The following is a 25547-nucleotide window of genomic DNA, read 5'->3' on the forward strand; positions in this document are numbered from 1 at the left end:
TGGTTTAGGATATGTTATGCCAGTAGCAAGTAAGCCAGCTGATAAGTTGAGAGGGGGGTTTGCTACACTTAATGGGAATAATAAAAACTATGAATAGCATAATTACCATCTTCATTTTAGCCAATTGCTACCAGTTCAGCAATAGTGAAGGTCAGACTCCTGTGCTCAAACTTGCGTTTATACACATTTAGAAGTCTCAATAAATGCCATACTTTCTTACATCTTACCATTCTTAGTTTTCAGTTGGGCATCCTGTCTATCCTGCTACTCATTTCATTACCAAGAAAAATGTATCCTACTGCTTGCTAGGTAACCGAGTGGCCTTCATGTCAGACAACATCTTGCTTTCGCTTTATGATGTAAGCTTGCTAGGCAACAAAGTGTCCCTCATGTCAGACAACATCTTGCTTTAGCTTTATGATGTCAGAGCGGCACTGGACCAATTGTCCTTGTGGAAGCTGACCACACAGGAGGATGAGAGATCAGACATCTGTATTCATGACTACAAGCCAAATAGGACGGGGAATGGTAAAAGACTATGAACCACTCAATGCACTGGAGCCTTTTTGAAAGTGGGATGGAGATGGATACAAAAAAGGAGATTATCATTAACAACAATCCATCTTGAGTATCAGAGTCCAACACACAGAGTGCAGGGGAAGAGGCTACATAAGCTTCCTTCCTTCAGAACGTAGCACTATCGTTCTAAAGTGAGATAGTGCATTTCAGCCTCAAAGGCAGCAATTTCCTCAAATGGAACATTGCTAGCACCAGAATATAAAAGCAGGCTTTAGTAGCGTTGGAGGCAGTCAGTCTTTTATTAACTATCATGACCAACACAACGTGATTCATATTACTTCCATCTTGACAAATTGTATTCAGGCACAGACTCCGACTATAAGGTAGTGAGGACATTCTGATGCTGTGAACGTCTTTTTAAAGCTTAAAGGAATGATTGTGAGTTTTGCTTACCATATAAATTGGTAAAATGATGCCGTTTGCCGGAAGACTTCTTTTTTTTTTTTTTCTTCAGTCTCGGCAATGCAGAGAAACTCGGTTGGCAAACACTGCCACTGGTGGTCATACAGTATAATCTGCAGATGGAAAAGTCCACTGTTAGCACATTTACATTAAGCAATAGAAAAAAAATCTTGATTTTTATAAAGGGTAAACAGATCAATACTGTGGAGACTGTATTATTGTGAAAATCAACAGCTCATTAGAAAATAAAATCTCAATTTGTGTTTTTAACCTCCTATACTTCTCTGCACCCATGTCTCATTTGCTAACAGTCTCTAAACAACTGTAGCACGTACATTAGGACGTAGGTAAATAGATCTGTTTGCCATCCAAGTGGCAGCGTACCCTTCTCACTTCATTTGGTTTAGGATATGTTATGCCAGTAGCAAGTAAGCCAGCTGATAAGTTGAGAGGGGGGGTTTGCTACACTTAATGGGAATAATAAAAACTATGAATAGCATAATTACCATCTTCATTTTAGCCAATTGCTACCAGTTCAGCAATAGTGAAGGTCAGACTCCTGTGCTCAAACTTGCGTTTATACACATTTAGAAGTCTCAATAAATGCCATACTTTCTTACATCTTACCATTCTTAGTTTTCAGTTGGGCATCCTGTCTATCCTGCTACTCATTTCATTACCAAGAAAAATGTATCCTACTGCTTGCTAGGTAACCGAGTGGCCTTCATGTCAGACAACATCTTGCTTTCGCTTTATGATGTAAGCTTGCTAGGCAACAGAGTGTCCCTCATGTCAGACAACATCTTGCTTTAGCTTTATGATGTCAGAGCGGCACTGGACCAATTGTCCTTGTGGAAGCTGACCACACAGGAGGATGAGAGATCAGACATCTCTATTCATGACTACAGGGCAAATAGGAGGTGGAATGGTAAAAGACTATGAACCACTCAATGCACTGGAGCCTTTTTGAAAGTGGGATGGAGATGGATACAAAAAAGGAGATCATCTTTAACAACAATCCATCTTGAGTATCCGAGTCCAACACACAGAGTGCAGGGGAAGAGGCTACATAAGCTTCCTTTCTTCAGAACGTAGCACTATCGTTCTAAAGTGAGATAGTGCATTTCAGCCTCAAAGGCAGCAATTTCCTCAAATGGAACATTGCTAGCACCAGAATATAAAAGCAGGCTTTAGTAGCGTTGGAGGCAGTCAGTCTTTTATTAACTATCATGACCAACACAACGTGATTCATATTACTTCCATCTTGACAAATTGTATTCAGGCACAGACTCCGACTATAAGGTAGTGAGGACATTCTGATGCTGTGAACGTCTTTTTAAAGCTTAAAGGAATGATTGTGAGTTTTGCTTACCATATAAATTGGTAAAATGATGCCGTTTGCCGGAAGACTTCTTTTTTTTTTTTTTCTTCAGTCTCAGCAATGCAGAGAAACTCGGTTGGCAAACACTGCCACTGGTGGTCATTCAGTATAATCTGCAGATGGAAAAGTCCACTGTTAGCACATTTACATTAAGCAATAGAAAAAAAATCTTGATTTTTATAAAGGGTAAACAGATCAATACTGTGGAGACTGTATTATTGTGAAAATCAACAGCTCATTAGAAAATAAAATCTCAATTTGTGTTTTTAACCTCCTATACTTCTCTGCACCCATGTCTCATTTGCTAACAGTCTCTAAACAACTGTAGCACGTACATTAGGACGTAGGTAAATAGATCTGTTTGCCATCCAAGTGGCAGCGTACCCTTCTCACTTCATTTGGTTTAGGATATGTTATGCCAGTAGCAAGTAAGACAGCTGATAAGTTGAGAGGGGGGGTTTGCTACACTTAATGGGAATAATAAAAACTATGAATAGCATAATTACCATCTTCATTTTAGCCAATTGCTACCAGTTCAGCAATAGTGAAGGTCAGACTCCTGTGCTCAAACTTGCGTTTATACACATTTAGAAGTCTCAATAAATGCCATACTTTCTTACATCTTACCATTCTTAGTTTTCAGTTGGGCATCCTGTCTATCCTGCTACTCATTTCATTACCAAGAAAAATGTATCCTACTGCTTGCTAGGTAACCGAGTGGCCTTCATGTCAGACAACATCTTGCTTTCGCTTTATGATGTAAGCTTGCTAGGCAACAAAGTGTCCCTCATGTCAGACAACATCTTGCTTTAGCTTTATGATGTCAGAGCGGCACTGGACCAATTGTCCTTGTGGAAGCTGACCACACAGGAGGATGAGAGATCAGACATCTGTATTCATGACTACAAGCCAAATAGGACGGGGAATGGTAAAAGACTATGAACCACTCAATGCACTGGAGCCTTTTTGAAAGTGGGATGGAGATGGATACAAAAAAGGAGATTATCATTAACAACAATCCATCTTGAGTATCAGAGTCCAACACACAGAGTGCAGGGGAAGAGGCTACATAAGCTTCCTTCCTTCAGAACGTAGCACTATCGTTCTAAAGTGAGATAGTGCATTTCAGCCTCAAAGGCAGCAATTTCCTCAAATGGAACATTGCTAGCACCAGAATATAAAAGCAGGCTTTAGTAGCGTTGGAGGCAGTCAGTCTTTTATTAACTATCATGACCAACACAACTTGATTCATATTACTTCCATCTTGACAAATTGTATTCAGGCACAGACTCCGACTATAAGGTAGTGAGGACATTCTGATGCTGTGAACGTCTTTTTAAAGCTTAAAGGAATGATTGTGAGTTTTGCTTACCATATAAATTGGTAAAATGATGCCGTTTGCCGGAAGACTTCTTTTTTTTTTTTTTCTTCAGTCTCAGCAATGCAGAGAAACTCGGTTGGCAAACACTGCCACTGGTGGTCATTCAGTATAATCTGCAGATGGAAAAGTCCACTGTTAGCACATTTACATTAAGCAATAGAAAAAAAATCTTGATTTTTATAAAGGGTAAACAGATCAATACTGTGGAGACTGTATTATTGTGAAAATCAACAGCTCATTAGAAAATAAAATCTCAATTTGTGTTTTAACCTCCTATACTTCTCTGCACCCATGTCTCATTTGCTAACAGTCTCTAAACAACTGTAGCACGTACATTAGGACGTAGGTAAATAGATCTGTTTGCCATCCAAGTGGCAGCGTACCCTTCTCACTTCATTTGGTTTAGGATATGTTATGCCAGTAGCAAGTAAGACAGCTGATAAGTTGAGAGGGGGGGTTTGCTACACTTAATGGGAATAATAAAAACTATGAATAGCATAATTACCATCTTCATTTTAGCCAATTGCTACCAGTTCAGCAATAGTGAAGGTCAGACTCCTGTGCTCAAACTTGCGTTTATACACATTTAGAAGTCTCAATAAATGCCATACTTTCTTACATCTTACCATTCTTAGTTTTCAGTTGGGCATCCTGTCTAGCCTGCTACTCATTTCATTACCAAGAAAAATGTATCCTACTGCTTGCTAGGTAACCGAGTGGCCTTCATGTCAGACAACATCTTGCTTTCGCTTTATGATGTAAGCTTGCTAGGCAACAGAGTGTCCCTCATGTCAGACAACATCTTGCTTTAGCTTTATGATGTCAGAGCGGCACTGGACCAATTGTCCTTGTGGAAGCTGACCACACAGGAGGATGAGAGATCAGACATCTGTATTCATGACTACAAGCCAAATAGGACGGGGAATGGTAAAAGACTATCAACCACTCAATGCACTGGAGCCTTTTTGAAAGTGGGATGGAGATGGATACAAAAAAGGAGATCATCATTAACAACAATCCATCTTGATTATCAGAGTCCAACACACAGAGTGCAGGGGAAGAGGCTACATAAGCTTCCTTCCTTCAGAACGTAGCACTATCGTTCTAAAGTGAGATAGTGCATTTCAGCCTCAAAGGCAGCAATTTCCTCAAATGGAACATTGCTAGCACCAGAATATAAAAGCAGGCTTTAGTAGCGTTGGAGGCAGTCAGTCTTTTATTAACTATCATGACCAACACAACGTGATTCATATTACTTCCATCTTGACAAATTGTATTCAGGCACAGACTCCGACTATAAGGTAGTGAGGACATTCTGATGCTGTGAACGTCTTTTTAAAGCTTAAAGGAATGATTGTGAGTTTTGCTTACCATATAAATTGGTAAAATGATGCCGTTTGCCGGAAGACTTCTTTTTTTTTTTTTCTTCAGTCTCGGCAATGCAGAGAAACTCGGTTGGCAAACACTGCCACTGGTGGTCATTCAGTATAATCTGCAGATGGAAAAGTCCACTGTTAGCACATTTACATTAGGCAATAGAAAAAAAATCTTGATTTTTATAAAGGGTAAACAGATCAATACTGTGGAGACTGTATTATTGTGAAAATCAACAGCTCATTAGAAAATAAAATCTCAATTTGTGTTTTTAACCTCCTATACTTCTCTGCACCCATGTCTCATTTGCTAACAGTCTCTAAACAACTGTAGCACGTACATTAGGACGTAGGTAAATAGATCTGTTTGCCATCCAAGTGGCAGCGTACCCTTCTCACTTCATTTGGTTTAGGATATGTTATGCCAGTAGCAAGTAAGACAGCTGATAAGTTGAGAGGGGGGGGTTTGCTACACTTAATGGGAATAATAAAAACTATGAATAGCATAATTACCATCTTCATTTTAGCCAATTGCTACCAGTTCAGCAATAGTGAAGGTCAGACTCCTGTGCTCAAACTTGCGTTTATACACATTTAGAAGTCTCAATAAATGCCATACTTTCTTACATCTTACCATTCTTAGTTTTCAGTTGGGCATCCTGTCTAGCCTGCTACTCATTTCATTACCAAGAAAAATGTATCCTACTGCTTGCTAGGTAACCGAGTGGCCTTCATGTCAGACAACATCTTGCTTTCGCTTTATGATGTAAGCTTGCTAGGCAACAGAGTGTCCCTCATGTCAGACAACATCTTGCTTTAGCTTTATGATGTCAGAGCGGCACTGGACCAATTGTCCTTGTGGAAGCTGACCACACAGGAGGATGAGAGATCAGACATCTGTATTCATGACTACAAGCCAAATAGGACGGGGAATGGTAAAAGACTATGAACCACTCAATGCACTGGAGCCTTTTTGAAAGTGGGATGGAGATGGATACAAAAAAGGAGATCATCATTAACAACAATCCATCTTGATTATCAGAGTCCAACACACAGAGTGCAGGGGAAGAGGCTACATAAGCTTCCTTCCTTCAGAACGTAGCACTATCGTTCTAAAGTGAGATAGTGCATTTCAGCCTCAAAGGCAGCAATTTCCTCAAATGGAACATTGCTAGCACCAGAATATAAAAGCAGGCTTTAGTAGCGTTGGAGGCAGTCAGTCTTTTATTAACTATCATGACCAACACAACGTGATTCATATTACTTCCATCTTGACAAATTGTATTCAGGCACAGACTCCGACTATAAGGTAGTGAGGACATTCTGATGCTGTGAACGTCTTTTTAAAGCTTAAAGGAATGATTGTGAGTTTTGCTTACCATATAAATTGGTAAAATGATGCCGTTTGCCGGAAGACTTCTTTTTTTTTTTTTTCTTCAGTCTCAGCAATGCAGAGAAACTCGGTTGGCAAACACTGCCACTGGTGGTCATTCAGTATAATCTGCAGATGGAAAAGTCCACTGTTAGCACATTTACATTAAGCAATAGAAAAAAAATCTTGATTTTTATAAAGGGTAAACAGATCAATACTGTGGAGACTGTATTATTGTGAAAATCAACAGCTCATTAGAAAATAAAATCTCAATTTGTGTTTTAACCTCCTATACTTCTCTGCACCCATGTCTCATTTGCTAACAGTCTCTAAACAACTGTAGCACGTACATTAGGACGTAGGTAAATAGATCTGTTTGCCATCCAAGTGGCAGCGTACCCTTCTCACTTCATTTGGTTTAGGATATGTTATGCCAGTAGCAAGTAAGACAGCTGATAAGTTGAGAGGGGGGGTTTGCTACACTTAATGGGAATAATAAAAACTATGAATAGCATAATTACCATCTTCATTTTAGCCAATTGCTACCAGTTCAGCAATAGTGAAGGTCAGACTCCTGTGCTCAAACTTGCGTTTATACACATTTAGAAGTCTCAATAAATGCCATACTTTCTTACATCTTACCATTCTTAGTTTTCAGTTGGGCATCCTGTCTAGCCTGCTACTCATTTCATTACCAAGAAAAATGTATCCTACTGCTTGCTAGGTAACCGAGTGGCCTTCATGTCAGACAACATCTTGCTTTCGCTTTATGATGTAAGCTTGCTAGGCAACAGAGTGTCCCTCATGTCAGACAACATCTTGCTTTAGCTTTATGATGTCAGAGCGGCACTGGACCAATTGTCCTTGTGGAAGCTGACCACACAGGAGGATGAGAGATCAGACATCTGTATTCATGACTACAAGCCAAATAGGACGGGGAATGGTAAAAGACTATGAACCACTCAATGCACTGGAGCCTTTTTGAAAGTGGGATGGAGATGGATACAAAAAAGGAGATCATCATTAACAACAATCCATCTTGATTATCAGAGTCCAACACACAGAGTGCAGGGGAAGAGGCTACATAAGCTTCCTTCCTTCAGAACGTAGCACTATCGTTCTAAAGTGAGATAGTGCATTTCAGCCTCAAAGGCAGCAATTTCCTCAAATGGAACATTGCTAGCACCAGAATATAAAAGCAGGCTTTAGTAGCGTTGGAGGCAGTCAGTCTTTTATTAACTATCATGACCAACACAACGTGATTCATATTACTTCCATCTTGACAAATTGTATTCAGGCACAGACTCCGACTATAAGGTAGTGAGGACATTCTGATGCTGTGAACGTCTTTTTAAAGCTTAAAGGAATGATTGTGAGTTTTGCTTACCATATAAATTGGTAAAATGATGCCGTTTGCCGGAAGACTTCTTTTTTTTTTTTTTCTTCAGTCTCAGCAATGCAGAGAAACTCGGTTGGCAAACACTGCCACTGGTGGTCATTCAGTATAATCTGCAGATGGAAAAGTCCACTGTTAGCACATTTACATTAAGCAATAGAAAAAAAATCTTGATTTTTATAAAGGGTAAACAGATCAATACTGTGGAGACTGTATTATTGTGAAAATCAACAGCTCATTAGAAAATAAAATCTCAATTTGTGTTTTAACCTCCTATACTTCTCTGCACCCATGTCTCATTTGCTAACAGTCTCTAAACAACTGTAGCACGTACATTAGGACGTAGGTAAATAGATCTGTTTGCCATCCAAGTGGCAGCGTACCCTTCTCACTTCATTTGGTTTAGGATATGTTATGCCAGTAGCAAGTAAGACAGCTGATAAGTTGAGAGGGGGGGTTTGCTACACTTAATGGGAATAATAAAAACTATGAATAGCATAATTACCATCTTCATTTTAGCCAATTGCTACCAGTTCAGCAATAGTGAAGGTCAGACTCCTGTGCTCAAACTTGCGTTTATACACATTTAGAAGTCTCAATAAATGCCATACTTTCTTACATCTTACCATTCTTAGTTTTCAGTTGGGCATCCTGTCTATCCTGCTACTCATTTCATTACCAAGAAAAATGTATCCTACTGCTTGCTAGGTAACCGAGTGGCCTTCATGTCAGACAACATCTTGCTTTCGCTTTATGATGTAAGCTTGCTAGGCAACAAAGTGTCCCTCATGTCAGACAACATCTTGCTTTAGCTTTATGATGTCAGAGCGGCACTGGACCAATTGTCCTTGTGGAAGCTGACCACACAGGAGGATGAGAGATCAGACATCTGTATTCATGACTACAAGCCAAATAGGACGGGGAATGGTAAAAGACTATGAACCACTCAATGCACTGGAGCCTTTTTGAAAGTGGGATGGAGATGGATACAAAAAAGGAGATTATCATTAACAACAATCCATCTTGAGTATCAGAGTCCAACACACAGAGTGCAGGGGAAGAGGCTACATAAGCTTCCTTCCTTCAGAACGTAGCACTATCGTTCTAAAGTGAGATAGTGCATTTCAGCCTCAAAGGCAGCAATTTCCTCAAATGGAACATTGCTAGCACCAGAATATAAAAGCAGGCTTTAGTAGCGTTGGAGGCAGTCAGTCTTTTATTAACTATCATGACCAACACAACTTGATTCATATTACTTCCATCTTGACAAATTGTATTCAGGCACAGACTCCGACTATAAGGTAGTGAGGACATTCTGATGCTGTGAACGTCTTTTTAAAGCTTAAAGGAATGATTGTGAGTTTTGCTTACCATATAAATTGGTAAAATGATGCCGTTTGCCGGAAGACTTCTTTTTTTTTTTTTTCTTCAGTCTCAGCAATGCAGAGAAACTCGGTTGGCAAACACTGCCACTGGTGGTCATTCAGTATAATCTGCAGATGGAAAAGTCCACTGTTAGCACATTTACATTAAGCAATAGAAAAAAAATCTTGATTTTTATAAAGGGTAAACAGATCAATACTGTGGAGACTGTATTATTGTGAAAATCAACAGCTCATTAGAAAATAAAATCTCAATTTGTGTTTTAACCTCCTATACTTCTCTGCACCCATGTCTCATTTGCTAACAGTCTCTAAACAACTGTAGCACGTACATTAGGACGTAGGTAAATAGATCTGTTTGCCATCCAAGTGGCAGCGTACCCTTCTCACTTCATTTGGTTTAGGATATGTTATGCCAGTAGCAAGTAAGACAGCTGATAAGTTGAGAGGGGGGGTTTGCTACACTTAATGGGAATAATAAAAACTATGAATAGCATAATTACCATCTTCATTTTAGCCAATTGCTACCAGTTCAGCAATAGTGAAGGTCAGACTCCTGTGCTCAAACTTGCGTTTATACACATTTAGAAGTCTCAATAAATGCCATACTTTCTTACATCTTACCATTCTTAGTTTTCAGTTGGGCATCCTGTCTAGCCTGCTACTCATTTCATTACCAAGAAAAATGTATCCTACTGCTTGCTAGGTAACCGAGTGGCCTTCATGTCAGACAACATCTTGCTTTCGCTTTATGATGTAAGCTTGCTAGGCAACAGAGTGTCCCTCATGTCAGACAACATCTTGCTTTAGCTTTATGATGTCAGAGCGGCACTGGACCAATTGTCCTTGTGGAAGCTGACCACACAGGAGGATGAGAGATCAGACATCTGTATTCATGACTACAAGCCAAATAGGACGGGGAATGGTAAAAGACTATCAACCACTCAATGCACTGGAGCCTTTTTGAAAGTGGGATGGAGATGGATACAAAAAAGGAGATCATCATTAACAACAATCCATCTTGATTATCAGAGTCCAACACACAGAGTGCAGGGGAAGAGGCTACATAAGCTTCCTTCCTTCAGAACGTAGCACTATCGTTCTAAAGTGAGATAGTGCATTTCAGCCTCAAAGGCAGCAATTTCCTCAAATGGAACATTGCTAGCACCAGAATATAAAAGCAGGCTTTAGTAGCGTTGGAGGCAGTCAGTCTTTTATTAACTATCATGACCAACACAACGTGATTCATATTACTTCCATCTTGACAAATTGTATTCAGGCACAGACTCCGACTATAAGGTAGTGAGGACATTCTGATGCTGTGAACGTCTTTTTAAAGCTTAAAGGAATGATTGTGAGTTTTGCTTACCATATAAATTGGTAAAATGATGCCGTTTGCCGGAAGACTTCTTTTTTTTTTTTTCTTCAGTCTCGGCAATGCAGAGAAACTCGGTTGGCAAACACTGCCACTGGTGGTCATTCAGTATAATCTGCAGATGGAAAAGTCCACTGTTAGCACATTTACATTAGGCAATAGAAAAAAAATCTTGATTTTTATAAAGGGTAAACAGATCAATACTGTGGAGACTGTATTATTGTGAAAATCAACAGCTCATTAGAAAATAAAATCTCAATTTGTGTTTTTAACCTCCTATACTTCTCTGCACCCATGTCTCATTTGCTAACAGTCTCTAAACAACTGTAGCACGTACATTAGGACGTAGGTAAATAGATCTGTTTGCCATCCAAGTGGCAGCGTACCCTTCTCACTTCATTTGGTTTAGGATATGTTATGCCAGTAGCAAGTAAGACAGCTGATAAGTTGAGAGGGGGGGGTTTGCTACACTTAATGGGAATAATAAAAACTATGAATAGCATAATTACCATCTTCATTTTAGCCAATTGCTACCAGTTCAGCAATAGTGAAGGTCAGACTCCTGTGCTCAAACTTGCGTTTATACACATTTAGAAGTCTCAATAAATGCCATACTTTCTTACATCTTACCATTCTTAGTTTTCAGTTGGGCATCCTGTCTAGCCTGCTACTCATTTCATTACCAAGAAAAATGTATCCTACTGCTTGCTAGGTAACCGAGTGGCCTTCATGTCAGACAACATCTTGCTTTCGCTTTATGATGTAAGCTTGCTAGGCAACAGAGTGTCCCTCATGTCAGACAACATCTTGCTTTAGCTTTATGATGTCAGAGCGGCACTGGACCAATTGTCCTTGTGGAAGCTGACCACACAGGAGGATGAGAGATCAGACATCTGTATTCATGACTACAAGCCAAATAGGACGGGGAATGGTAAAAGACTATGAACCACTCAATGCACTGGAGCCTTTTTGAAAGTGGGATGGAGATGGATACAAAAAAGGAGATCATCATTAACAACAATCCATCTTGATTATCAGAGTCCAACACACAGAGTGCAGGGGAAGAGGCTACATAAGCTTCCTTCCTTCAGAACGTAGCACTATCGTTCTAAAGTGAGATAGTGCATTTCAGCCTCAAAGGCAGCAATTTCCTCAAATGGAACATTGCTAGCACCAGAATATAAAAGCAGGCTTTAGTAGCGTTGGAGGCAGTCAGTCTTTTATTAACTATCATGACCAACACAACGTGATTCATATTACTTCCATCTTGACAAATTGTATTCAGGCACAGACTCCGACTATAAGGTAGTGAGGACATTCTGATGCTGTGAACGTCTTTTTAAAGCTTAAAGGAATGATTGTGAGTTTTGCTTACCATATAAATTGGTAAAATGATGCCGTTTGCCGGAAGACTTCTTTTTTTTTTTTTTCTTCAGTCTCAGCAATGCAGAGAAACTCGGTTGGCAAACACTGCCACTGGTGGTCATTCAGTATAATCTGCAGATGGAAAAGTCCACTGTTAGCACATTTACATTAAGCAATAGAAAAAAAATCTTGATTTTTATAAAGGGTAAACAGATCAATACTGTGGAGACTGTATTATTGTGAAAATCAACAGCTCATTAGAAAATAAAATCTCAATTTGTGTTTTAACCTCCTATACTTCTCTGCACCCATGTCTCATTTGCTAACAGTCTCTAAACAACTGTAGCACGTACATTAGGACGTAGGTAAATAGATCTGTTTGCCATCCAAGTGGCAGCGTACCCTTCTCACTTCATTTGGTTTAGGATATGTTATGCCAGTAGCAAGTAAGACAGCTGATAAGTTGAGAGGGGGGGTTTGCTACACTTAATGGGAATAATAAAAACTATGAATAGCATAATTACCATCTTCATTTTAGCCAATTGCTACCAGTTCAGCAATAGTGAAGGTCAGACTCCTGTGCTCAAACTTGCGTTTATACACATTTAGAAGTCTCAATAAATGCCATACTTTCTTACATCTTACCATTCTTAGTTTTCAGTTGGGCATCCTGTCTAGCCTGCTACTCATTTCATTACCAAGAAAAATGTATCCTACTGCTTGCTAGGTAACCGAGTGGCCTTCATGTCAGACAACATCTTGCTTTCGCTTTATGATGTAAGCTTGCTAGGCAACAGAGTGTCCCTCATGTCAGACAACATCTTGCTTTAGCTTTATGATGTCAGAGCGGCACTGGACCAATTGTCCTTGTGGAAGCTGACCACACAGGAGGATGAGAGATCAGACATCTGTATTCATGACTACAAGCCAAATAGGACGGGGAATGGTAAAAGACTATGAACCACTCAATGCACTGGAGCCTTTTTGAAAGTGGGATGGAGATGGATACAAAAAAGGAGATCATCATTAACAACAATCCATCTTGATTATCAGAGTCCAACACACAGAGTGCAGGGGAAGAGGCTACATAAGCTTCCTTCCTTCAGAACGTAGCACTATCGTTCTAAAGTGAGATAGTGCATTTCAGCCTCAAAGGCAGCAATTTCCTCAAATGGAACATTGCTAGCACCAGAATATAAAAGCAGGCTTTAGTAGCGTTGGAGGCAGTCAGTCTTTTATTAACTATCATGACCAACACAACGTGATTCATATTACTTCCATCTTGACAAATTGTATTCAGGCACAGACTCCGACTATAAGGTAGTGAGGACATTCTGATGCTGTGAACGTCTTTTTAAAGCTTAAAGGAATGATTGTGAGTTTTGCTTACCATATAAATTGGTAAAATGATGCCGTTTGCCGGAAGACTTCTTTTTTTTTTTTTTCTTCAGTCTCAGCAATGCAGAGAAACTCGGTTGGCAAACACTGCCACTGGTGGTCATTCAGTATAATCTGCAGATGGAAAAGTCCACTGTTAGCACATTTACATTAAGCAATAGAAAAAAAATCTTGATTTTTATAAAGGGTAAACAGATCAATACTGTGGAGACTGTATTATTGTGAAAATCAACAGCTCATTAGAAAATAAAATCTCAATTTGTGTTTTAACCTCCTATACTTCTCTGCACCCATGTCTCATTTGCTAACAGTCTCTAAACAACTGTAGCACGTACATTAGGACGTAGGTAAATAGATCTGTTTGCCATCCAAGTGGCAGCGTACCCTTCTCACTTCATTTGGTTTAGGATATGTTATGCCAGTAGCAAGTAAGCCAGCTGATAAGTTGAGAGGGGGGGTTTGCTACACTTAATGGGAATAATAAAAACTATGAATAGCATAATTACCATCTTCATTTTAGCCAATTGCTACCAGTTCAGCAATAGTGAAGGTCAGACTCCTGTGCTCAAACTTGCGTTTATACACATTTAGAAGTCTCAATAAATGCCATACTTTCTTACATCTTACCATTCTTAGTTTTCAGTTGGGCATCCTGTCTATCCTGCTACTCATTTCATTACCAAGAAAAATGTATCCTACTGCTTGCTAGGTAACCGAGTGGCCTTCATGTCAGACAACATCTTGCTTTCGCTTTATGATGTAAGCTTGCTAGGCAACAAAGTGTCCCTCATGTCAGACAACATCTTGCTTTAGCTTTATGATGTCAGAGCGGCACTGGACCAATTGTCCTTGTGGAAGCTGACCACACAGGAGGATGAGAGATCAGACATCTGTATTCATGACTACAAGGCAAATAGGAGGGGGAATGGTAAAAGACTATGAACCACTCAATGCACTGGAGCCTTTTTGAAAGTGGGATGGAGATGGATACAAAAAAGGAGATTATCATTAACAACAATCCATCTTGAGTATCAGAGTCCAACACACAGAGTGCAGGGGAAGAGGTTAAATAAGCTTCCTTCCGTTAGAATGTAACAACCCTATACAATAAACAGGCACGGCATCAAAATAACTGAACGTTAATATGCACAAATACTACACTCATGCACCGCTCATATCTATTTATACCATCTACAGATTGTATGTGCGCACTGACTTAATAAACCAATAATATTCTGAGCACAAATAGCATTGTCACAATATATACTCCAAAAAAAAAAAATCCTCTACAAGCTAATACTGCACACAGTATGCTGAACGAGCAGGACATGCAAACACAGCATGCCCAAAACTTGGATGATACACATGAAGTGCACTTAGACAATAGTGTACGGTGAAAGCATGAGTGTCGACTGTTCAGTGTTTCATAAATGCAGCAAGCAGACGTAAATAGAACAGTCCTTTTTAGGTTTCGGCAGCACAGCTTGCACTGTGCTTGTGAAATCCATTGTTTTTAATATAAACTTGAAAGGGCTTACATCTCGCACCCCTCTCTTTCCAGGGTTTTTCATTGGTCCCCGTGCTTGCCACTTTTTCTCCATTTTTATTGGCTGCAGCATATTTTCCTGCATTTACCAATGCTTGTTCCACCACTGTTTCTCTTATCAGTTTTCTGTTAACGAAATACTGTTAACCACGTTGGTGGAACTATTTTTCCATAAAGTTTTGCACCTTTCTGCTTTTTCCATCTTGCAGCAGATTTATCTTGCGCAATTTATCACATGGATAGATTAAGGGATTTGCCCAGAATCACAGGATGTCGCACGGCGGAGACTGGAAACAGGATCCCCAGCTCTTGAGCTCTGGCACTGGTCACATCCCCTCCACTCTGGAGATACTGATCAGGGAGCTCATTCCTTCATCCCAGATGGCACAACCTAAAACGCTTATAATTACATAGGTGAAACTGTTCCAATACCAATGCTTGTTATTTTAACACGCACACACAACTTGCATCCACAAACTGGTGTGCGGCTCTGCCCACAGAAAGTGTGCACAGCATCCAATAAGACAATAGCAGTAGACGAAGGTATCCCAGGCTTTTCTGGGACACAACAAAAGTAAACTACTTTAAATATCAATAAAGAACATCAACTACACAAAGCAAAAATCTTTATAGAAGCCTCATGAACATCCAATCATGCCTAGCTGGGAGGAAAAAAAAGGTTTCTTTTCAATTGGATATTGCTGCAAAGTCATCATACTTGGAGATTGAATACAAAATGGGAAAAACACTTTCACAAAAGCAAAACACAATCCCAAACTTTGCCTCGCCCATGTCCAGATTATTATGCGTATTAGCTTGCATACGCATTTTGATCTGACTCTGAAGAGCACAGTTTTCAGGACCGGGTTTCAAGTCTATGAACACATACAGGAAAATGTATAAGTGACATAAACAACTGTTGATGTCATGTTCCAGACCACAGACATCCAAAGACTGCATTTACATTTGACAAATAATGCTGAGCAACAGATCGAAATAAATGCAGTTTACTTGTTGTGTGCAATTGCCCCGGAAAAATATGCAGTCATCCAATATCCTGCTGCTTGAAATTTAGTGCCGCACAATTATTTTGCTTACATAATGTGTGTTGATGCAGAGCTGTTAAAGGTACACACAGGTTTAACCTTGAGCTCCATCTCTACGTGGAAAATGTTTCCAGTATACCTGCCATCCCCAGACTCCCATTTACACTCCTTATCAGGAGATGGAGACTGGTCCTTGATGCAGTGTTTTTGCCAAGCTGATGACTCCACAGGCCTCCGGGCTGTTAGATTGTCTGCCCAGCAAATGCTCTAGACCTTGGGCCCGCCCAAGAGAGCTTATTTAGGGTAACAGTCATGTCACTGTGATCACAGCAACTAGCACGGTGGGTAGGGGTGTACAGCAGCCCCAGCAAGATAACTCAATGTTTATACACTGTGTGTGAACAACCTTTCTTTTTTTTTAAAGCAATTTTAGCATTGCTTCAAGGTTTTCTTTTTGACAGTGAATGTAAAGAGGGTGGAGCCCCGACGCACTCAAACAGAAACTGCCACTGATGAGGATATTGAGTTCAAAATGCCTCAACAAGATTTAGCTGTAGGGTTGCTCCCAGTGAGAACTATTAAAGAATGACTCCCTATTTAAAAGAAACAGTGAACACAGAAGTATCGGACTTCACAGGAAAGGCTATCGGGCTAATCAAAGGTGTAGAACATGTCAGAGTCACACTAAAGCCAAATGCAGTCTATCCAAAAACACCACCATACAATTTGACACCAAAGACAATTGCAGGAATAACTCCTGTAATCTAAGACATGCTGAGGGATTTTGAGGGAATTTGGGTGGGAGTCTATGCAACTCCCAGATTATAGGTTTACAGAAGACCAATGTTAAATATCGGATTGTGCAGGATCAACCTTTAGTATTGTAGTTCCATATTATCCCGTAGTACCAAATTCAGCCGCTATACTTGTTCAGTTCCGTTCACTGCAGAACGATACACTTTTATTGATCTCTGCCAAGCCTTTCTCTGAGGACCATTACGTGAGAATAGTCGGTATCGCTTTTCCTTTGTATTTCAGAAGAGAGGCTTGTCATGGTGCCAAGTCCCACAAGGGTATACAGAGAATCCTTCCATTTTTAATCAGATCTTGAAAAAGAAGCTATAGTCATTGCAGATGACCTACCAATCAGTACTCGTGCAATACACTGATGACCTACTTGTGGCATCAGACACGAGAAGCCTGTAAACAGGATGCAATGGCACTTCGGAATCACCTGGCTGAAAACGGACACAAAGAGTCGCCAGGGATGTTGCAATACTGTCAGAAAGAAATTCAGTGCCTGGGACACAACAATGAGATAGGAGCAAGAAAGCAGTCAGAGAGTGGAAGAAATTCTGCAAATGAATCAACCTCAAGTACATAGAGAAGTCAGGATGTTTTGAGAATGATTGGCTACTGTAGACTGTGGATACCAAACTTATCCCAAGTGACAACGCCTTTACTGAGGATGACAAAAAGTTATACCTGATCTGCTGCCTTAGGACAACAATTGCTAGAAAGCTTTCATAGAGCTGAGATAAAGTCTCTGTCATGACCTAGCACTAGGAATGCCAGAAAACAAATAAGAGTTTATACTATTTTGCAGTGAGAGTGAGGGCTGTGCTCGCTCAGTGCTTAATTAGATACATGGAGATGCTCGACTACGTGTGGCTTACTTTTCAATTACCCTTGAACCTGTAGCCGCAGGACTGCCTGGCTGCCTTAAAGCAGTCATTGCAGTGGGCATTAGTCCCAAAAGAAGTGAGGGCATAGTGATGGGACATCCTTTAACTATAAAGGTCCCATACTTTGTAAAACTTTTGCAGACACCACCCCCCCCCAAAAAAAAAAAAAAAAAAAAAAACACGATTCATGACCCACAATAGACTCAAAGTATGAACAAAAGATTCTGGCCACAGAAAACGTCACTTTAAAACTCTGCCAGATTCTGAACCCATCACATTTGTTGCCAATAAGTGATGACAGGATTGTATTGATGTCATGGATTTATTCACAAAGCCAAGAAGCAAAATTAAAGATGAACCCCTTAATGAGCCTAATTATATCATTTGTTGACGGCTCATATTTGAGACACTTTGAAGGTATCCTGAGAGCAGCATACACTGTCTGTACAATTAATTAGGTTGTGGAAGCTTCATGGTGAAGTATTACCTCAGCACAAGTTGCAGAATGTATTACCCTTAAAAAAAAAGACTATGTTCATAGCCCAATTAAAAAGGTGACTATATTTACAGATGGTCAGTATGGCTTTGGCACGGTCCATGATTTTGGGCAAATGTGGTCACAGAGGTTTCATGACCTCATCTGGAGCCCCTATCAGAAATTTGGAGCATGTAAGAAATCTTTTGGAAGCACTCCAATTACCTGCTGAAATTGCAGTGGTTAAATGTGCAGAACACATGGGTGGCAATGGTTATATTGCAGTCAGGAACAGACATGCCAATGAGGTTGCATAGTATTATGCACTGGTGGCCTGCATATTTAATGGGACTTTCGCTTGAGAGTCTGAGACACTGGTCTTTTCTATGTTGATGTCAATATCCGACACAAGGTAAGAATTAGAAAGTGTACAATAAAATGTTTCAGAAGAAAAACAGCAAGGTGATGGGAGACCAGAGTGACCTGACAGTTTTTTAAGTTTTAAAGGAAAGTTTATTGAAATTCAATTACAACAAAACAACAATAGAACATAATATCTAAACACGTCTAAAGTGCAAAAAGAAATGGCATAAATAAGAGGGAGAAATAAAGAGATAAGGGAAAGAGATAGAAGAGAAAGGAAAAGAAAAGATAATTTAATAAAGCAAAACATATGCATTATGAATGTAATCATTGGTATACAAAAAGTATAAATAGATATACAAACTGTACAGAAACTCCTCTAATAATGATGCATAAAGATAACCATAAGACAATCAATAAAAATATATACATGAAACCATCAGGAATATTTTCATGGAGGTTTGGGAACTTCTTCCGTACAAGGATTATGTAAAGGTAGGGATCGAGCAGATATATTTAAGAAATTTGTGATGGGTAGCCATAGTAAGTCGCGCTTAACAGCAAGTGTAATAGGATAAACATAGGCTCTATCTAATCTGTGATGATAACAAACTCCATACCACCAAGCTTGAAAAGAAACATTTGAGGTATCTTTCCAAGATTTAGTGATTTGTTGAAACGCTACGGCTATAAGTAAATCAATAATGGATGTGTTAGTAGTGGAAGAGGACCATATGTCTGAGAGACTGCCTAAGAAAATATGTGAAAAAGTAAGAGGGAAATGGGTGGAAAAAATCTTATTAATCTGATTCCATACATCGGTCCAAAATTTATAAATTACCGGGCATGTAAATAACATATGTTTAAGATCCGCCAGTGAAGTTGAGCAAGACCAGCAAGAGGAGGGAATGGATGGGTCAATTATATGCAGTTTGGCAGGAGTGATCAAAAGTCTATTATATATAAAAAATATCGTTTGAGTTGTATTTGCTGCTCTAGAAGCTTTCCTTATCTTGGTCCAGATTTTTTGCCACATCGAGACAGAAAATGCTTCCTCTAAATCTGACTCCCAATTTTTTTCTATTTTAGATTTATCTCGACTGCTAGAAGTATCCCTTAATTTTTTATAGATTTGGGAGGCGGAGGAAGAAGCAAGCAAATAAGGGAGAGAAAGAGGAGAAGAGTTGGTGTGAATGATGGAATCCGAAAGGGCATCATAACTGTTTTGCACAACCGTGCGCAATAGGTTATATTTGGATTCAAATGATATTGGCAAAGAAAAGTGGGATTGAAGAATAGAAAAGGGAATACAAGTACCTTCATCAAACAGTTGGTGAGTCCAATTAATACCGAGATCTTTCCAGTCCTTCCAAAAAAGCGTCTTGTTTCTAATTTTAATAAGAGGGTTATACCACAAGGGGGATTGCAAAAAACGTGAGCGGTCATCTAAACCTTCCAGGAAAAAAGGGGAAAATATTTTCCGAGAATTTTTAAGAATAGGGAGAGAGAATTTCTTGGGAATATGGGACAGTGACACAAATTCTTCAAAAGTGAAAGGGTGAAAGAAGGAAGACTCAATGTCTACCCACAAAGGCTGTGAAGGGATATCAGACACTTGTTCAGATAGTAAGGAAACCGAATGCTTAAGAAAAAATGAGGTATGATAAGAGGCAAAATCCGGAAAATTAACTCCACCCAACTGCTTAGGACATTTGAGTTTTGCAAAAGACATCCTAGCTTTCTTATGTTGTCATAATTTTGATAGAGTAGAATATATATGTTTATAACAAGACTTAGGGACATTAACTGGAAGATTAGAAAGATAAAACAAAATTATTGGAACTAACATCATTTTAATAGAATCCAATCTACCCCACCATGATAAAAACAAGGGATGCCAACGAGTTGTAGAATCTTTTAGCGTTGTTTGTAAATTTTTAATATTTAGTGTTACAGTGTCTTTAATAGAGGACTTGAACCACAAACCTAAGTATTTAATCTTAATCGGACTCCAATGAAAAGAAGAGGCCAAAAAGTCTGCATGAACACAAAATTTATTCAAAGGGAAAATTTCACATTTATCAACGTTAAGTTTATAACCTGATACTTTCGCAAAATCAGAGACTTCCGATAAAAAGGATGGAATAGAGGATTGTGGGTTAGAGATAAATAAAAGAATGTCGTCCGCATATGCAGAAAGTTTCAAATACTTATCCCCATAAGGGAAGCCGGTAATATCCTTATTCACTCGAATTTTTGTCAAGAAAGGTTCTAATGCCAAAATAAAAAGAATAGGAGAAAGAGGACATCCTTGTCGGACACCTCTGAAGAGAGGAAACGAGGAAGAAACAAGGCCATTAGCTAAGATAAAAGATCTAGGAAAAGAATACAGTAAAGAAATATAAGCAAGAAATTTCTGTCCAAAACCAAACCAAACAAGAACTGCGAACATAAATTGCCAATTAACCCTGTCAAATGCCTTTTCGGCGTCTAACGCAACAGCAGCTAAAGAATGCTGGTAGGAATGGGACTAAGTACATTGAAAAAGAGGCAAGTGTTATCAGAAAGGTGACGGCCCTTAATGAAACCGCATTGTTCTTTACCAATTATTTTAGGTAAAATTTTGTCGAGACGAAGCGCAAGAATTTTTGCAAATATCTTATAGTCTAGGTTGATTAAAGAAATAGGTCTATAATTTTTACATAAAGTATGGTCCGTATTCTCTTTAGGGAGGAGGCAGATTAAGGCTTCTTGAAAAGAACCTTAAGATTTTTTGGACGATATAAAAAATAAAAATAGCTGGTGAAGTTTGGGAACAAGCAACTTAGAAAAATGTAAATGGAATTCTATCGTGAAGCCATCTGGTCCAGGAGCCTTGCCTTTTTTAAGCACCTGAATGGAGTCCAAGATATCTTTAGGGCCTATATCTGCTTCTAATGGTGCAAAATCAGTTTCTAGAAAAGAAGGAGAGGGGATAGAGGATAAATAATGATCAATATCCGTTAACAGAGGAGGAGACTCCGGAGTATAAAGATTTTGATAAAAATTAGTGAATTCCGTCAGAATATCTTCATCCTTATAAAGAGTGATATTAGATGAGGAGACAATAGACTCTATTTCTGTGCGTTCTCTCTTAACTTTAAGATACTTGGCAAGAAGGTTACCTGCCTTATTTTGCGCGCTGTAATATTTGGCACTGGATTTTAGTAAGATTAAATTTGCAGACTCCGTGGAGAGTTTATTAAAAGAGAGTTTGGCCTTAAGAAGTTTATCTAAGTCAGATTGAGATTTCGTTAAATAAGAAGAATGTTCCAGTTGTTTAATTTGTGTGTTGATTGACTGTAAGGAATGGGATGCAACACGCCTTTTAGGGGAAACCAACGAAATAATGAAATCTCTAGAAGCAGCCTTAAAAGTGTCCCATAACACCTGAGGAGATATCAGAGGAGACTCATTTTCTGTAAAAAATAGGGATGAAAACTCAAGGAAGGCTGGAGTAAATTTGGGATCCAACAAGAGAGAATTATTAAACCTCCATCTTTTATGGTGGCCGCGGCTTTCATGTAGCCGCGAGAGAAAGCAGGACGCAAAAACCAACCGACTCCGATATCACCAGACGCCGTCGATATCCCAGGCGATGCAGGCGAGTGTCCCGAACATGCTCCCACCGCCGAGAGATCCCAAGGTGAGGGAGGAATGCCCTGGGGGAGGCCCAACACGCTACTCCGCCACGGAGCACTGACAAGCAGCGGCCATTTTCCTCGGCATTCAAGCCACGCCCCATGACCTGACAGTTTGTTGTTTGCAATGACATCATTAAGTACCATCGGGCCGCCCTGTGTCCCTCAGAACCTTGATATACAGTTATAAATTATAAAACGTTCTGTCAGGTGGAACAATTCTGGTCCAAGAATTGTGAGAAAATGTTTACCAATCAACATTGATACAAAGGGTCCAGAAAGATCCCTTCCAGAAAGAAATTCACCTTTTTGAGGGATAAATATTCCAAACAAAGTAAAACCACAGACACTACACACAAAAGCAGTTTTCTAATTCAATACATTTGTTGCCACATATCCGACATTCTTTAACTTTTGTTCTTCATAAATGATCAGCTGTCGATAACAAAAATAATACATTCAGTTAATCATACAAACATGCATGGTGAGAAAATGAAGAAAAAAAATAAACAAAAACAAACCATATAAAAAATGTTTTTTTTTTAAATCCGTGTTGACACAAAACTTGAGACTATGTAATAACATATGATGTCTATTATACAAAGATTCACATTAAGGGTATCCTTATATCTTCGTTTCGTATCATAGGATAGCTGACATAGAACATTATCATCGATGTTTCAACCCTATGATGATGTGTTATTAGCTATGCATCATACCGGGTCTTCCTCAGGACTAAAAAGCTAACATAACCAGAGGACAGCCTTCAACAGATGTAGTCAGGAACACGCAGATTTTGTCCTGTCTAATAAATTTCATGACTCCAAGGACCCCAGTCGGGGTTCACTCTGTATAAAAAGAGGTGTGCATCCCCCAATATATCTTCTCATTTCTTTCACTTTAAGTAAATAAATCCCACAATTAGATTAGTAAATGGCTGGAAATGTTTCCGTGAATAAAGCAACAGCCTGCTAGCTCATGATGTTTCTCTCAGATTAGAAACAATGTGAGGATGCAGGATCACCAGAACAGCAAGGAGAAGAATGGGGTGAAGAAGTGCAGACTGTTGCAAAAATCAAGTGCCTGTCATTTCACAAAGTGGTATTAAGGACTCTGACAAAGACAAAAAAAGACTGAACTGCAACTTGAGAGAACTAATAAGACCGCATTAGTACTAATAGAGGATCCAGGTGAAGGAACAAACACTGAAACAAGACGTGTCACCCGTAAAGTTGAATGGCCACAAAACAGTAATCAAAACAGACCGAAAACAAGCATGTCAGTTGATCGAATCCCATCCACTATCAATGAGCAGCGGAAGTGACACAGTGGAAAAATCCAAGACCAAGGAGATAATTTACTGAGACCCCTACAGGACCCTATACATTGTTAGTGGCCTTATTACTAATGGCAGGTGCATAATTACCCCTATGTATAATCCACCTACCAACATTTTAGAATAAGGTTTCTTTGCTTTATGGAACGATAATGTTGAGCTTTGTAGAACAGAAGGCATGTAGTAAATTTGCAAGCACACACACACTTATACAAAAATAAACTATCATCCCACAGATGCTGCACCAGCAAAGTGTGAACTCATTAAATGAACACACCCATTTTAAGGTCCAATAAAAACTTACACTACTATAAATACTCAAGCAAAAATTTGCAAGCAAAGTTAATATATAATCAAGGTTTATAGCACAGATTACCAAAGCACAAGAAGGCTTGCTACATATCACAGATCAGGACAGCTGAGGGACATCTCGATATATGTTCCTAAACACTATCCAGTTTATGTTCAATAATTGAGCTCTGAATGGTATCGCTATTAAAAAACAAGCATTGGTAATCCATCGGTTTCATCTCTTTGCTTAATAATAATGATCTAGAAATTGTTCAATGAAACTTAGTTACGTGCGATATGCTTCAGGAGACCATTTATTTCAATTAAACAGATAAGGGTGCAGGCACCACGTGCTGGGAAGGGCAAGACGTGTTTTAGCACTGGTTAGCAGTGATAAAGTGCAGAGTCCTAAGGCAAACAAAAACAAATTTCAGCAAACGGGAGGGAAGAAAGCAAAATGTTTGGTGGTCGACCACACCAAAGGCTGTCCGATTTAACAACACTACACGGGAAAAATAGATTACAGGAAAAAATTATAGTAATGCAACATCCTAGAAATAGCTAACACTCTTCGAGAATGCAAAATTAAGCAAATCATGAAATACAAGTTTTAGACCCAGAGGAGCCAAGTCCATTTAAAGCCCTGGTACAGAGGACTGTCCCACCTGAAGAATGACAGGAGGTATCGAAGCTACGATCTCAGAACAAGAAAAGGAGGTAAAAGGACCTGTCTTAGTTCAACAGTGGCAGAAGCACTTACTCCTGTTATGCAAGTGAAATGCAAGTCGAAGGGCCCGCCTTTCAAAATTCTAAGCCTAGCACTACCTGCCCAATAGGTTACGAATATGCAACGAATGGACAAAATGCAAACACCAGGTGCACCGCACAATGACAAGAAACAAGTGGTGGCGTAGACAGCACACAGACAACACTATCAGGAAACAAAGAAACGGGTCCCGCGAGAGGGGTAGAAGCTTGCACAGAGACAGAGAAACATGCCCTTGAGTTAGACGAGTATAGGAAAAAGGGTGAAAGGGGCATAATTATAAACAAACAGATCCCGCTGAAGACCATAGTAAATGACTCAACATGATGAAGACAAAGGTATGGCTTTAAATATAGTCGTAGAAGTAAACAACCAGAGAAAACAAACATTTGGAGATGGAATGTACTCTTGTCTGTCTGGAGCAGAGGAGGAAGACTGGTGAAACCGGCATCACTCCGGTTAACGAAGTAACAAGTGATTGGCAGAAGACAAGTAACTCAATGGTGAACAGCAGAAGTACGATCCATAGTCTAAAACTGCACACGCACAAACTCATGGGGGAACTACCTGAAATAATGCACTGCAAAGGACGGTGGGTTGAACGGCCACAGGAAACAGTCACCAATGAAGGATCATAAGGTAACACTGAAAACAAGAACAAGGCAATGTCCTGAGAGGCGGCCATATTAAAGTCAGGCTGTCTAAGCAGAAAGCTACTAATAACGAGCCAACAAAAAGAAGCAAGCCAGCAGAAACAGATAGAGGACTACACATTAGAAGAGCTGTGCACTCAGATGAAAGTAAACTTGTGCTGTGCATGGAAATCCTTTTAAAAAATATTCCACAGTAGTGGATGAAAACAGTACTTCGCCGATGGGAAACCGATAAGAGAAGAACACGAGGCGGGGTGTAAACCCCTTTTAAGTTTTATATTTAATACAAAAGATTTCACAAA

General features: G+C 39.4%; 1 long non-coding RNA gene across 1 annotated transcript in view; it reads right to left on the bottom strand.

The window, feature by feature from the left end:
• LOC146776024 (uncharacterized) overlaps window positions 1–25301 on the bottom strand; it is a 42052-nt gene extending 16751 nt beyond the window's left edge. Inside the window, exons 1-11 of the long non-coding RNA XR_014972172.1 lie at window positions 25160–25301; window positions 13397–13518; window positions 12017–12138; window positions 10636–10756; window positions 9256–9377; window positions 7876–7997; window positions 6496–6617; window positions 5115–5235; window positions 3735–3856; window positions 2354–2475; window positions 973–1094 (exon numbers count right to left, since the gene is read on the bottom strand). This is a non-coding gene — a long non-coding RNA (uncharacterized LOC146776024). The remainder of the gene's footprint in view (window positions 1–972; window positions 1095–2353; window positions 2476–3734; window positions 3857–5114; window positions 5236–6495; window positions 6618–7875; window positions 7998–9255; window positions 9378–10635; window positions 10757–12016; window positions 12139–13396; window positions 13519–25159) is intronic.
• Window positions 25302–25547: the final 246 nt, after the last annotated feature.

Source organism: Triturus cristatus, chromosome 12 (assembly GCF_964204655.1).
Source record: "Triturus cristatus chromosome 12, aTriCri1.1, whole genome shotgun sequence".
Classification (NCBI taxonomy): Eukaryota; Metazoa; Chordata; class Amphibia; order Caudata; family Salamandridae; genus Triturus; species Triturus cristatus.